Source organism: Leptonychotes weddellii, chromosome 6, assembly GCF_054177405.1.
Source record: "Leptonychotes weddellii isolate Sample4059 chromosome 6, ASM5417740v2, whole genome shotgun sequence".
Taxonomy (NCBI): domain Eukaryota; kingdom Metazoa; phylum Chordata; class Mammalia; order Carnivora; family Phocidae; genus Leptonychotes; species Leptonychotes weddellii.
In genome coordinates this window covers 134309253-134323448 of record NC_138374.1, presented here as the reverse complement: position 1 = coordinate 134323448, position 14196 = coordinate 134309253, and the positions used below count along the sequence as shown (strand labels likewise).

General features: G+C 51.0%; 1 pseudogene; it reads left to right on the top strand.

The window, feature by feature from the left end:
• The first annotated feature begins 2698 nt into the window (after positions 1 to 2698).
• Positions 2699 to 2959, top strand: LOC102726132 (cytochrome c oxidase subunit 6B1 pseudogene; annotated as a pseudogene).
• Positions 2960 to 14196: the final 11237 nt, after the last annotated feature.

The window sequence follows — 14196 nt, the reverse complement described above, 5'->3', positions numbered from 1 at the left end:
ATTTATTTGAGAGAGAGAATGAGATAGAGAGAGAGAGAGCATGAGAGGGGCAGGGTCAGAGGGAGAAGCAGACTCCCTGCCAAGCAGGGAGCCCGATGCGGGACTCGATCCCGGGACTCCAGGATCATGACCTGAGCCGAAGGCAGTCGCTTAACCAACTGAGCCACCCAGGCGCCCCTGGTCTATAATTTTCTTGTAATGTCTTTGTCTCATTCTGGTGTTAGAGTAACGTCAGCTATGTATAATGAGTTGGGACATATTCCCAATGCTTCAATTTTCTGAAAGAGTTTGTGTGTAATTGGTATATCTTTTTTTCTTAAATGTTTGATAGAATTCACCAGTAAAGCTATTTAGGTCTGGTGTTTCCTTTGTGGGAAAGTGTTTGTTTCATTTTGTTTTTTAAGATTTTATTTATTTATTTGAGAAAGCACCAGCGAGAACACAAGTGGGGGGAGTGGAGAGGCAGAGGGAGAGGGAGAAGCAGATTCCCTGCTGAGCAGGGAAGCCCGATACAAGGCTTGATCCCAGGACCCTGAGATCATGACCTGAGCCAAAGGCCAACTGAGCCATCCAGGCACCCCTTTGTGGGAACATTTTTAACTACAATTCAATCTGCTTAATAGCTATAGGGTAATATAGGTGATCTATTTCTTCTGGAGTGAGTTTGATATTTTATTATTTTCTTTCTTTTAAAGATTTTATTTATTTATTTATTCATTCGAGACACAGAGATACAGAGAGAGAGAGAGAGCATGAGCAGGGGGAGAAGCAGAGGGAGGGGGAGAAGCAGACTGCCCGCTGAGCAGGGAGCCCGATGTGGGGCTCGATCCCAGGACCCTGGGATCATGACCTGAGCCGAAGGCAGACGCTTAACCATCTGAGCTACCCAGGCACCCCTCTTTTATTATTTTCAACTAAGCTGTCAAATGTTTTGCATAAATTCTCCTATTATTCTTTTAGTATCTTTAGAATCTGTAGTGATGTAGTCTCTCTTATTCCTGATATTAATCATTTGTGGTTTTTTCTTGTTTGTTTGATAAGTCTGACTAGATTTATCTATTTTTCCTATCTTCTCACAGAACCAGCTTTTGGTTCTTAATTTTCATTCAGTTCAAAAATTTAAATTTTCTCTTTGATTTCTTCTTTTCCCCATGAATTATTTAGAATGGTGTTGTTTAGTTTCCAAATATTGGGGGGATTTTCCAGATACCTTTCTATTATTGACATACAATTTAAAACCACTGTGGTCAGAGAATATATTTTGTATGATTTTATTCCATTTATTTATTTACTTATTATTTATTTTTAAAGATTTTATTTTTAAATAATCTCTACATCCAACATGGGGTTCAAATTCACAACTCTGAGATCAAGAATTACACGCTCTACCAACTGAGCCAGCCAGGCACCCCAGATCGCATCCCTTTTAAATTTACCAAGACTTCTTTTATGGCCTAGGATATGGTCTATCTTGGTAAATGTTCCATGCACACTTGGAAAGAATGTGTATCCTGCCGTTATTGAGTGGAATGTTCCATAAATGTCAATTTTGGTCAAGTTAATTGATAGTGTTGGTCAAGTCCTTAAATATCTTTACTGATTTTTTGTTCACTTGTCCTATCAATTACTGAGATATAAGTATTGTCATTTCTAGTTATAATCACAGATTCATCCATTTCTCCTTATAGTTCTATCAATTTTTGCTTTGTGTACTTTGCATCTCTGTTATTAGGTACATAAATACCTAAAATTTGTTACGTCTTCTTTTTTTTTTTTTTAAGATTTTATTTTAAAGCAATCTCTACATCCAGTGTGGGGCTTGAACTCACAACCTCAAGATCAAGAGTCCCATGCTCTACCAACTCAGCCAGCTAGGTGCCCCTCAAATTGTTATGTCTTCTTGATGAATTGACCAGTTTATCATTATGAAATGACCCTCTTTATTCCTAGTAATACTCTTTGCCCTTAAATCTACTCTATCTAGTTTTAATATAGCCATTCCAAGTTTATTTTGATTAGTGTTAGCGTGTTATATATTTTGCCATCCTTTTACCTGTAACTTATTCATGTCTTTATACAGTGAAAGGGATTTCTTGTAGGCAGTATATAGTTAGGTATTGCTTTTACAATCCAATCTGACAAGCTCTGTCTTTTAATTGGTGTGTTTACTTTTTTAAGATTTTATTTATTTATTTGAGAGAGTGAGTGAGTGAGAGAGAGAGCACAAGCCAGGGGGAGAGGCAGAGGGAGAAGGAGACTCCCTGCTGAGCAGGGAGCCCGATGTGGGGCTCGATCCCAGGACCCTGGGATCATGACCTGAGCCAAAGGCAGACACTTAACCAACTGAGCCACCCAGGCGCTCCTAATTGGTATGTTTAGATCATTTACATTTAATGTGATTATTGACATAGTTGGGTTTAAATTTTCCATCTTGCTATTTGTCATCTATTTGTACCATCTGTCCTTTGTTTTTGTTTTTTTCCTTCTTCTCTGCCTTTTTCTCAATAATGTAAATAACTGAAATTCAAAATAGAAAATATGGAGAAAGACTTGGGATTTTACAGATTAAACTGGTGGTGACAGGAATGGCTTAATAGAGAAAATATCAGGTCGTAATTCTGCTTGTGGTCCAACTCCGGCATCTTTGCTGAGGGTCACATTGAGCTGTGAGTGCAAGGATGGCTTTAGAGTCCGCACCATGGCAGAAGACATCAAGACCAAAATCAGGAACTACCAGACTGCCCATTTTGACAGCCACTTCCCCAACCAGAACCAGACTAGGAACTGCTGGCAGACCTACCTGGACTTCCAGCACCGTGAGAAGGCAGCGATTGTTAAAGGGGTGATGTCTCTGTGTGTGAATGGTACCGGCCTGTGTACAAGTCCCTCTACCCCATATCCTGGGTGTCAGCCTGGGACGACTGCTGGGCTGAAAGCACATTTCCTGGGAAGATCTGAACTGGCTCCACCCACCTCTCCTGTATCCTCCATCCTTCTCCCAGGGTGGCAAAGGGGGACATGTGCACAAGGTGATTCCCACCCTGGGATCTTGAATCATGGCTTAACTAATAATAAATACTCGTTGGAAAAGTGTAAGACTGTGTATGTGTAAAAGAGCCAGATGATCAGGCAAGAAGTTGGGGTGGGAATTAATACCTTGATCAGTAAGAGGGGCTTCAGGGTGATTGTTTTTTTCTGTTTTGTTTTGTTCTATGTTATTAAATTGACCACCTTCTCTTTTAAAAAAATAGAGAGAATGTCATTTGATCTGGACCTTGAAATATTTTGGATCAGGGTGATGGTGGATGGGAGGCACGCCATCTTGAGGGAATAGGATGAGCAAAGGGGATGGAGACAGGAAAGTATGTGTTTGGTTCAGGAGAAATGGATTATGCAGATGGTCAGAGGAAGAGTGGCAGGAGAAGATGTGAGGGTACGTATACTATTGCCAGCTTCCTATGGACGCCCCCACCCTGACGGCCTGCAGATACCTAAGCCTCCTGTCAACTCAAACCCCTTATCTGCCTTCAAACCTACTCTCTCTCAGAAGCCCATAATTTGATGTGTGGCATCACCATTTTCCTTAATATCTATACCAGAAGGCTCTGAGTCATCTTAAATGCCTCTTTGTTCTTCAACTCTATCCATCCCACCCCCAGGTCACCTCTCCAATTTGAACTTTCCTTTCTATCCCCCTGGTCTTGGAGCCAGCACTTGCTTGCTCTCATTCTTGTGCTCTCTCTCTCTTTCTCTCTCTCTCTCTCTCCCCTCAACTACTGCATTAGCCTTCTCACTGGTCTCTCCATTTCTAGATTCGTCTTCCTTCACACCATCTTTCACACAGGGACTAACTCCCTGTACCCCCTGAAAATGGATGTGAAATTCTATGTGTGTTCTTTCTTGGGGAAACCTGTAGCTTTCATTAAAGTCTCAAAGACAGCGACAGTCCACAAAAAGCGAAGAGTGACTGCGTTGTATCTTTGATGTTCAGTTAATGTAGTGCAGTTGACAGACTACTGAACAAGAAGTCAGGAGACCTAGGGCGCCTGGGTGGCTCAGTCGGTTAAGGGTCCAACTCTTGATTCTGGCTCAGGTCATAATCTCCGGGTCTTGAGCTCAAGTCCTGCATCAGGCTCCACGCTGGGTGTGGAGCCTGCTTAAGATTCTCTCTGTCCCTCTCCCTCTGCCCCTCCCCATCCCTCTCTTAAAAAAAAATATCAGGAGACCTAGGTTCTAGCTCTGGTTCTGCCACTAACTTGCTGATGATCGGGGGCGATGTTACCTGCTCTGCACCTTTTCCTCATCTGTAAAATAGAGAACGATTTCTTCCAGTCTCAAAATGTTATTTTATTACTTACAAGTAGATTCCTTTAACATCAAATATTCCACAGCTTATCTCTTCTCAGGCTCTTCTCCTCTGTTCTGTTCCACTAGACAAACATTTACTGTTGCGTGGTGGTCACTGAGCGAAGCTCTGCATTTAGAAAATAAAGAAAGCACTGCTTCTCCCACTTCAGAAACTCACAGACCAGCTGTGCAGACAGATATGTAAATGAGAAATTACCATACAATGTCATAAAATGCAGAGCTCTGGAAGCACAAAGGAGGCCCTCTGGGGGAGGGGCATCTAACTTTGTTTGGGCAAGTTGGGGAGGCCTCAAAGAGGAGAACACAGCTGAGTCTGGAGGGATGAACAGAACTTTCTGAGCAGAGAAGGAGGGGGATGACATTTTAGGCAAAGGAAACACCATGTGAAGGTAGAGGGAGGCAGTAACAGAGTCCCAACTTGGCAGAACAGCCCATACCTGAGGATACTTTGAATGTATGCATGTTGAAGACTTGGGTTTTGAATGCACAGGAAGTAACAGGAGAGAGGGCTGTAGGGGAGAGTGAGTCAGGTACTCAAGGCCCTCACACAGAGTGCCAAGAAGTCTTGACTTCACCCCTTGACAGTGGGGAACCACCAGCTTGTTTTAGGCAAGGGAGTGACCATCTGATTTCTCTTTCTCAGAAAAAGCACACTGGCCGTGGAGGGGAAGATACATTGGAAGGGTACGATGCAAGTTTGGAAGTGAGAAAGGTCTGAATAAGCCAAGGGAGTGGGGGGTGGAGGGAAGGTAATGTGTCCCCTTTAAACCTGTTACACCCAAAGAAGAGCCAAGTTAAAATGTCCAGCAGGATGCTGGAAATATGAGTCTGATGCTCAGAAGAGCGATCTGGATTTAGGAGCATGAATAAGTAAGTGCTGATGGAAGGCACGAGAGAGAATGACAATACTTTGGGAGAGCCTGTAAGGTGAGGCATAAAGGGGCCGAATGCTGAGTCCTGGGAAATACCAGTGTTTGAAGTCAGGAGAAGAGATTGAGAGGATGGGTGAGATGCAGGAAGCCAAGGGGTGAAGGGAGGAAGGAGGATGGTGATGAGGAATCTACTCTTTTAGGAGGGTTGGATGAGAAGGAGGGGAGAGGGAGCACTGCAGCAAAGGGAGCCTGCAGAGTGGAGGGGCCTATTTTATGTTGTTCTGCCAGCTGGGCAAGGATGAGCCAGGAGGCCCAAGTTAGACACAGGAGAGACTGGGGGAAACAGATGGGCGCAGGAAAGGACGGTATCTAAGGCAAACCTGGAGGACGTATCCTTGGCAAGGGACGTGGGGCATTTGTTCTGCTGAGGAGGGAGGAAGGAAATCAGGAAGAGTTTGCTTTAGTGGTTCTCACGTTAGAATCACTGAGATAACTTTTAAAAAGCACCAATAGTTGGGTGCACCTTGGAAATTTCTGGTTTAATGACTCTGGGATGGGTCCTGGGCATTGGTATGTTGTCAGAGCTTCGCAGGTGATTAAAATCTGCAGTCAAGGTTTGAGAACCCCTGGTTTCATTGTAGGTAACTCTTTAGACTGGTGATAACAGGATGGGGTTTGAGGAACCTCGCACTTGATAAAGGTTGGATGACAGGGGATGGTAAAGTTTGGGGACAGGTGAGGACTACAAAAAGAGAAGGAAGTTAGAAGGGAGCTGACACCAATTTAGTGACTTATGTGCCATTGATGTAGGAATGAATGAGGCTCTGTCCTTGTTCTCAAAGAGACCAGGAGCTTAGTGAAGAGAGAGACACCTCGCAACAACCCTATGATACACAGCGTTCTTAACCAGTTAAGATGTTTTGCTATTTTGTTTCCTTTCTTACTAAAAATGAAAAAATAAAATAAAAAAAAAAATCCAGCTGTTTTCACAGTGTAGACTGGATCCGGAAATATTTTTGTAAGCATCGAGAGGTGCCTTTCTAGGAAAGTGGGTACTAGTGAAAGAGCTCTAATTATCCTGGGAGATAGAACTGTGCCCAGTTTTGGGGCGCCCGGGTGGCTCAGTCATTAAGCGTCTGCCTTCGGCTCAGGTCATGATCCTGGGGTCCTGGGATCGAGCCCCGTGTTGGGCTCCCTGCTCCACGGGAAGTCTGCTTCTCCCTCTCCCCCTGCTTGTGTTCCCTCTCTCTGTCAAATAAATAAAATCTTAAAAAAAAAAAAAAAAGAACTGTGCCCAGTTTTATCAGCAGGGCTCTAGGAAGATGGTGGTTGTGGCCGGGATGTGCGCATGACTGGGGTCACCTGTACCTGGGAGTTGGCTGAAATTGCTGATCACTCAACATTGAAAGACTCTGATGGCCATCCTGCTAGGGGGTGAAGCTTCTGTGGTTAAGCAAAGTCCTAAGGATACCCCTTTCTAAACAGCAGTGCTGGGAAAGGGCTCTACTTTTCACCAGAGTGGAAGACCTAACATTTGCCACTGTGGTCTGGGCCTGACTTCTGGGAACAGCCTCATCTGCACCGGAAGCAGGCCCTCCTCTCAGCTGGGATTTTCCTTTAGAGAGTGTCCATCGCCACTTCACGAGCCTTTTGCATCCTCCCTGGAGGTGAAACCTCCACGGCTCCTGAGAGGCCTCTGGTCAGCCTGTTCTATCCCTACTGCCTGAGGCCTGTGAGGTTCTAGAAAGCACTAGGAATCTTGTAAGGTACCTAACAAAGAGGGCAAGTTTGATTGAGAATTGACTGGGGCATGATGTGTATATGGAAAGGGTTCCTTCTGTTACCTTATTAGTCCCATTTTATATAAACAGGAATTGAGCCCGGAAGAAATGAAGAAACTTGCCCATGTCCTCAAAGCTAGGAGCTGCGTTTTCGAAATTAATAAATAATAATAAATATAATAATCTGTTCCACTCTATTGTCCTTCAGGGTCCTGACTCCCTCTGTCACTGTGGGTTGAGGCCCTTGGGAAAATCCCAGTTGGATGTCACCTCAGTGTCCTCTTCCCTCCTAGAGTTAGCCTAGGTCCCTTGGGCCCTAGGATACATGGACCTCCTCTTTGGATCTCCATTTCTTCACTCTGTGAATCCAGATGGGTTTCCATTCTAGGGGTGAGCGTGGAAGGTAGCCCAGAGAATTGCTGCATGGGACACATCACACCAGTTAGAATGAATGTCGGACCTCGCCTCTGTAATCCAGTGCTTTTGTTGCAAAGGTAGAATTGAAAGCCTCCTATCCCACCCTCGGAGAGGAGAAAGGAGAGCTTGAGTTTATTCCAGCTCGATGCCCGGTATCTGTTAACGCTGAAACTTTATCTGTTGACATCCTGACTTAGGTTTTGACTTTAGGTGGGGCCAGTCTACAGAACTGTTATTCCAGATATCTATAATTCTGATTCTTTGGGCCTTTCTGAGTCTTGTGAAACAGGCTAGCATCATGTGAACATACTTCATGCTGAAGCTGGTGCCCCAACAGTGAGTCAAATTAGACACTCGCTGCCTGGCACAGGGTGGGGTGCGCTCGGGGCAGGGCTGGGAACACCTAAGCCTGCTCTGCCTCCCTTTCCCTTTCCCAGCTCTTCTGCCACGTATCCTTCATATACCGCCAGGATCACGGGTGCAGCCTGGTGCCGGGCACGTGACAGGCACCAAGCACCTGAACTCAGTACACAGGGACTTGGGTCCTGGAAATAATGATTCTGCATATCGCATGCAGTCTTGGTAGTGAGTCACTTGCTCACTCGTGGTGTGTGATGGGGGCGGAGGGTGGTGAGGAGAGGCAAGGGCTAAGGAGAAGGGAAGTGTTTCCTAAGGTTTTCCATCTTTGAGTGCTAACCATGCAGAAGAAGGTGGCTCTGTCCTCGTGGTTGGTTAGGTTAGAATGGACAACTGTGAAGGATAAGCTTCAGTCTCAGAGAAAAAATTTCATTAGGGAGGAGCAGAAATCCCAAACAAGCTGAGAACCTCTTTCCCTTGGGACTTCTTAATCACAGGGTTGGGTTAGAAGGTATCAGGACTGAAAGCCCAAAGATGTTGAGATGGTGAGAGGACCTGCAAGGGATAAGTATGCGAAGGTGCTTTGGAAGTATTACTATTCCAAGGTAAGTGTAGGGTTGAGCAGCAATAATAAGATAATATAATAATACTTTAAGCTTTTGCTCACTCCAAAGGGCATAGGGACTTCCCACAACCCAGGCTTTTATGATGGGGGAGACTCTCGGGGGGCTCAGAGCTATTGCCCCACTTCAGGAAGTCCAGCTGGTTCCTTGGAATGCTCCAAGGCAGAAATGCCCCAATTGTGTGGGATGTTTTGGGATACCTACATCCCGTCTAGTACCCCCAACTCCAAGGTATCTGAAGCCCCTAGGGCCAAGAGCCTGCTTGATTGGGGTTAAGGACCTGATAGGCCTTTGGAGGTTTCCTGGGAGAAGCGCCCCTCTCCCCTACATCCAAGTTCCCTGCCCCTGCGCCTCCCCCTCTCTCGCTCCCCCAGGGCAGGGCTCCCTTTGTAATTAATCCCAACGCTGAAACCAGAGGGGAGGAAAAAAGTGTTAATGAGGGAGCGTCCCATACTGACTGGGCGGTCGCCGCTCGCAGCTAGAACACCGAGTAATTAAATTATTTTTGGAAGCAGGGGGAGGGGGGATGCGGTGGTGCGGGTGTCAGGGAAATCCCCGTATGCACGGGAAGCGGGGAGCGTCTCCTGCCACTAATTAAAATCAGAAACGACTCTCCCTTCTCGCAGCCCTGGGGGGGTGGGGGAGGAAATCAATCTTTCCACGTCCCAGATTGGACTCTGTGTAGCCGGCTGTGTGGCCCGCAAGAACGGACACCTCCATCCCCGGGGGTCCGGGGGCTCGGTCTCTCACCGGCGGCTCGGGAAAAGGCGCCCCAGGAGGGAGGGGCTGCGGGCTGGGCCCTGGCCGGGGATCGAGGCCTCCCCGGTCACCGCTCGGGGCGGGGGTCGCCGGGCCGCGGCCTTCTCCCAGGCTCGGGAGGGCCCCGCGCGTCTGGGGAGGTCCGCCGGCCGGGGAGCGGCGGCTCCGGGAAGAGCCGGGCCGCAGACAATGGGCGCGGCGGCGGGAGGGGCGCGACGGCGGGAACAGCCGGGAGGCGGCGCCCGGGAGCGCGCGCCCCCCGCCCCCCCGGCCCCCCGCCCCTCGCCCGCTCCCCTGTCCGTCCCCTGCCCGCTCCGCCGCCGGCTCCGGTGCGATTCCCGGGCCCCGGTTCCGTGCTCCTGGGCCCCGCCATGGGAGCCTGAGCGCCCCCATCCCCCGGCCCCTGCCCCCGGGGCCCCGAGGGGGGGACAGGCAGCGGTCTGGGACGCAGAGGGGGTGGCCGGCTCCGGAGCCCCCTCCGCGCCGCCCTCGCCCGCGCTGCCCGTCCGCCAGCGCCGAGTTCGCCGCGACCCGGAGCGCTGCGGATACAAAGGCGCCGGGCCGAGCCCACCGGCACTTCGGGGCGGCGGTGAGTGTCGGGCCGCGGGGGCGCGGGCAAAGTTTGCCAGAAAAAGAAAGGAGGACGAGAAACAGGAAAGGAGGACAATCGTGCGGGGGGCCAGGGGGTGCCCGGTCCCGGGGCGGGCGGGATGGCTGCTGGGGGAAGGGGGGCTCGGGGCACCCCCCTTCCGGTCCGTTTTCCCACTGCACGGCGGAGTGCCCCCCCAACTTTGCGGAGGGCCGGGGGGCTCCTGGGGAGGGGGCGGAGCCCGGGCCTTGAGAGCCAGGGACTTTCCTGGGCCCGGGGCCCCGGCGGGGGCCTTAATGATCCCGGGGGAGCCGGTTGAAGCCGGAGACCGGGAGTGTGTGTTGGGGGGGGGGGTGGAGAGGCAGTGCAAGGATCGGAGTCTGGAGGTATTGGAAGCGGGGAGGTGTTTAGGGGTGCAGACACACCTTCAGGAGTGTGGGGAGGGACGGGGCAGGTATGCATTCCGGGTGTAGTGTGGAGTCTGGGGACCGATCGAGGAGAGTAGAGGGGGTGTGTGTGCTGCTCGAGGACGGGGCTGGCGGGCCGGGGACCCGGGCACTGTGTATGGGGACCCAGGGACAGGCGCCGGCATCCCTCTCCCCACTCAGATTTACCCATCTGGGGGGCTGGGGGCTCTGCATTAGTGAGTTTTAAAGCATCGGTGGAGGCTCAGTGTGTGTGATTCTTTGTTTTTGTGTGTGTGTGTGCGTGCGCCGTGATGTGCTGCGTGTTCCTGCAGGTGGGCCCCTGGGTTTGGAGGTGTAGGGGTTTTTCTGTGGAGGTGTGTGCACCCCGGGAGCAGCTGACCGTGTATCTGCTGTGTGCTTGGATGTGCATTTACGTGTATACTCGGGGGAAGGGGTGTGTGTCTGTGTGTGTGAACTGCGGAGGGGTTTCTGGGAAAGAAGGGTGTAGGTACTGAGGAAGGCGGGTGTGTAAGAACAGAATGGGGCATACCTGGATAGGTGTGCGTGCACCTGTGTGGTGGAAAGGGGGTGAGCAAATCTGTTCTCTTGTGTGCAACCAGTGTTGATGGGTACGTCCCAGTGTGTGCACTGCGTTAGGTGGTGTGTGTGTTTCTGAGTGTGTGTTGGGGGTACTACTTCTTGTATCTACAGGCAGATTTTCCTGGTAGAAAGCCTGAAGGACAGCTGTCTGGATGATTCTGCAGCTTCTTGGATGTGGCTCTCTCAGGGCGCAAGGGGAGTGCTTTAAGTATCTGAGACCTACAAGTGGGAGGGAGTGGGCCATCTTAAGAGATGCCTGTCTGGGAGGTGGGTTTTTCTAGAAAAGGGTGTGTGCTTTGGGGAATAGAGAACAGGGGTTCTGGCTGTAGTCCTAAAGGAATCGGAGGCCCTGGAGGAGTCAGGGAGAGAAAGAAGAGGGCCCTCCCCCACCATCATAGGTTGGGTTCCAGTGCATGGAGAGGCCACATTCTTGGCTTTCCGGCCCAGACTCAGCCCCCTCAGGCCACAGTTGTCTTGGAAAGCGCCTTGGAGTCTTTGACTTAAAAGCCCACGAACCCTGCCTTTCCTCCAGGACCCTACAGTTCCTGAGGAGTTGGGATTTTGGTATGGGGTGGAGGCCAGAGGAGGCAGCCTGCTGGAGGGATGAACAATGGGGTGTGGTGCAACGGGTTCTGTCCATGGGGTTGAGAAGGTGGCATGGGAGCTCTGGGGAGGTTGGTGGGGTGGGGTGTAGGGGGTTCCTCAAGAGTTTCTGCAGGTGTGTCTGTGCGGGTCCCTTAGTTTCCCTTTTCCCTGGTGAGGAGCATGGCTGGGGCGGAGCTGTGGTCTGGGGCCGGGTCTGAGGGTGAGGAACAGGAGCTGAGCCAGTGAGGGGGCAAATGAGTGTCCATGTGTTGGGGGGAGCGTGGGCACCCCTCGAAGGCCGTCCTCACCATCCTGATAATGTGGCGGGAGGTCACCACTGTCGGGGAAGTGGGTGTATCTCTCCCCACAGAAGTGGTGGTTACCCCCTTTGCCTCTCCTCTCTCTTGTCTCTTTTGGGGTGAAGGGAAGGGGCTGACCTTCTTGTTTAGGATGCACACTTTATTCTCCGTCGCCCTTTCAGATGCTTTCCTGTTGCCACCAGGGGTTAGGGTGAGCTGCCCAGTTTTAGGGGCTGAGATTGTGACCGCACAAGTTTATCAGGGTCGCTGAGGAACTGGAATTGGAATGTCTGAGTCCCTAAAGAGCATGTGCAATTGGAATGTTCCCTCTTTAGTCTCCAGGGCTTCCTGGCTTTCCTAAGACTGGGGGATAAGGGTAGTGGGAGTTAGAACATGTTGGGACTAGGGCTGGGGGCAGAGCAGGAAGGACCAGATGCATGATTCCCCCAAGCCAGACAGTGTCTGATGGGTAGGGCTCCTGTGGCGAGCGAGGCTCTTGAATCGAGGATGGGGGTGCTCTGGCCCTCGTGCAGGCCTGCTACACCATGCTGGTGGGGGTGTTCTTCCAAGGAGGATGTGTTGTGCTCAGAGGATGGGAGATGCCATCTCTGGAAGTACTTCTAGTCTGGAACCAGTGGACACATTGGCTCCTCCTGCTCCATTGTCTTGCTTCTGCCTGGTCATTCCTCTGATTCCTCCAAGACGGGCCTCTCCGGTGTGGCTCTCGGCTCCTTCTGCTCCTTCAGAGTCTGAGGAAGGGCCCCCTTTCCTGGCCCTAGAGCAGGACAGACTTTATCTGTTTGTCTGGTTTCCAAGAGGCCCTTCCGGTTGAGGGGGGCGTGTACTTGGCTAATAGAAACTTTGGGGGGGAAGAGGGATGAGCTCTGGGACTCTCCTCCTCACCTCTGAGTTTTAGGGACTTCTGTCTGCTCTTTTGCACATTCTGCCCTTGACAGCTCCCCACACCCTGACAGCATTGGCTGGAATTAGTACTTCGTAGTGGCGTGACGTGGGGCAAGTTCTTAAACCCCATTCTTTAGCCTCTTGGATGTCTTACGACACCATCCTCCAACCCCGATGGGGCGTTCCTCCAGGAACGCCACGTCCCCCCCGTGGCCTCCTTGCCTGGGTTTCGGCTTGCTCCTACCTTCCCTTTTTGCCACTTCCTAGTTCCGAGACCTCAGACAGAAGAGAGAACTTTTTGAAGCCTCACCTGTAAGACGGAGTTAATAGTTCGCCCTACCGCTTCGGTTTATGAGGGTTAAGTGCAGGAACAGAGCGTGAGCCCTTCACCCGGCGCCTGGCACGCGGGCAGCGCTTGGTCCCCGTGAGCGGAGTGCTTCGGCTTCTCCCCGGTGCCGTGATGGGAGGCAGCTCTGGGTTGGGGAGCGGAGCTTGGTGTTGGTTCTGCTCTCCTGGTGGACCACGCTGGGCACTGCCTGCTGTCTGCCCGGGGCCGTGTGAAGCACCGGGGCGAGAGGGGCGGGTGAGACGGGCTTTCACAGGGAGACGTGCAGAAACACGTCGATTTCACTGTAGCCCAGTGAGTGCTGTATGGAGGTGTGTTCAGGAGGCCACCCGAGCCCGGAGCCGGAGTGCTTGGCCCTGGGGGGGGCTGTCAGGGAAGGCACAGGGAGGAGATGTGCCCTTCGCTGGCTGAGTTTTTTTAAACAGAGGTGAAATTCACATAATATAAAATTAACCACTTAAAAAAAAGTTTGTATTTATTTGCTAGAGAAAGCGAGAGCGCACAAGCAGGGGGAGAAGCAGAGGGAGAGGGAGAAGCAGCTCCCCCCTGAGCAGGGAGCCGGATGCGGGGCTCAGTCCCAGGACCCCGGGATCATGACCTGAGTCGAAGGCAGACGCTTCACCGACTGAGGCCCCCAGGCACCCCTGGAATTAACCACTTTAAAGTGTGAGTTGGCATTTAGTAGTTGGCAGCGTTGTGCAGCCATGGCCTCTGAAAGCCTTTTCCCGACCCCGAAAGGTAACCCGTACCTACAAAGCAGCGCTCCCCATCCCCTGCCCCTTCCTCTGGCGACCACCGGTCTTCATTCTGTCTCTGTGGATTTACCTGTTCTGGGTGTTTCATAGAAATGAAATTATACAACGCGTGACCTCTCCTGTCTGTCTGCCTTCCCGGAGCACCATCTCTTCAAGGTTCCTTCCCATGGGAGCAGGCATCAGAACCGCATTCCTTTTCATGGCTGAATCGTATTCCACTGTGTGGCTGGACCTTAGCGGGATGTAAAGGATGAGCTAGGCAGACAGGGAGGGGCCTGCGGAGGGTCTGCAGGTACAGGCCGAGCATGCCAGAAGGATCGGGGGTGTTGGTGAGCTGCGTGCAGCGTGGTAGTGTTGGATCTCAGGATAAGGTGGGGGATCTGGCCTCAGTTTCCCTGCCTGTAAAAGGAAGTCCCATGAGGTTGGTGGGTAATAGGGAGAGGCTGGGGTCCTATTGCCTCTTCTCAGGGTCTGGGTGGAGGATGGGACTTTAACTTGCCCTTTCCTTGTCTTTCTCGGGTGGTTCCCTCTTGTA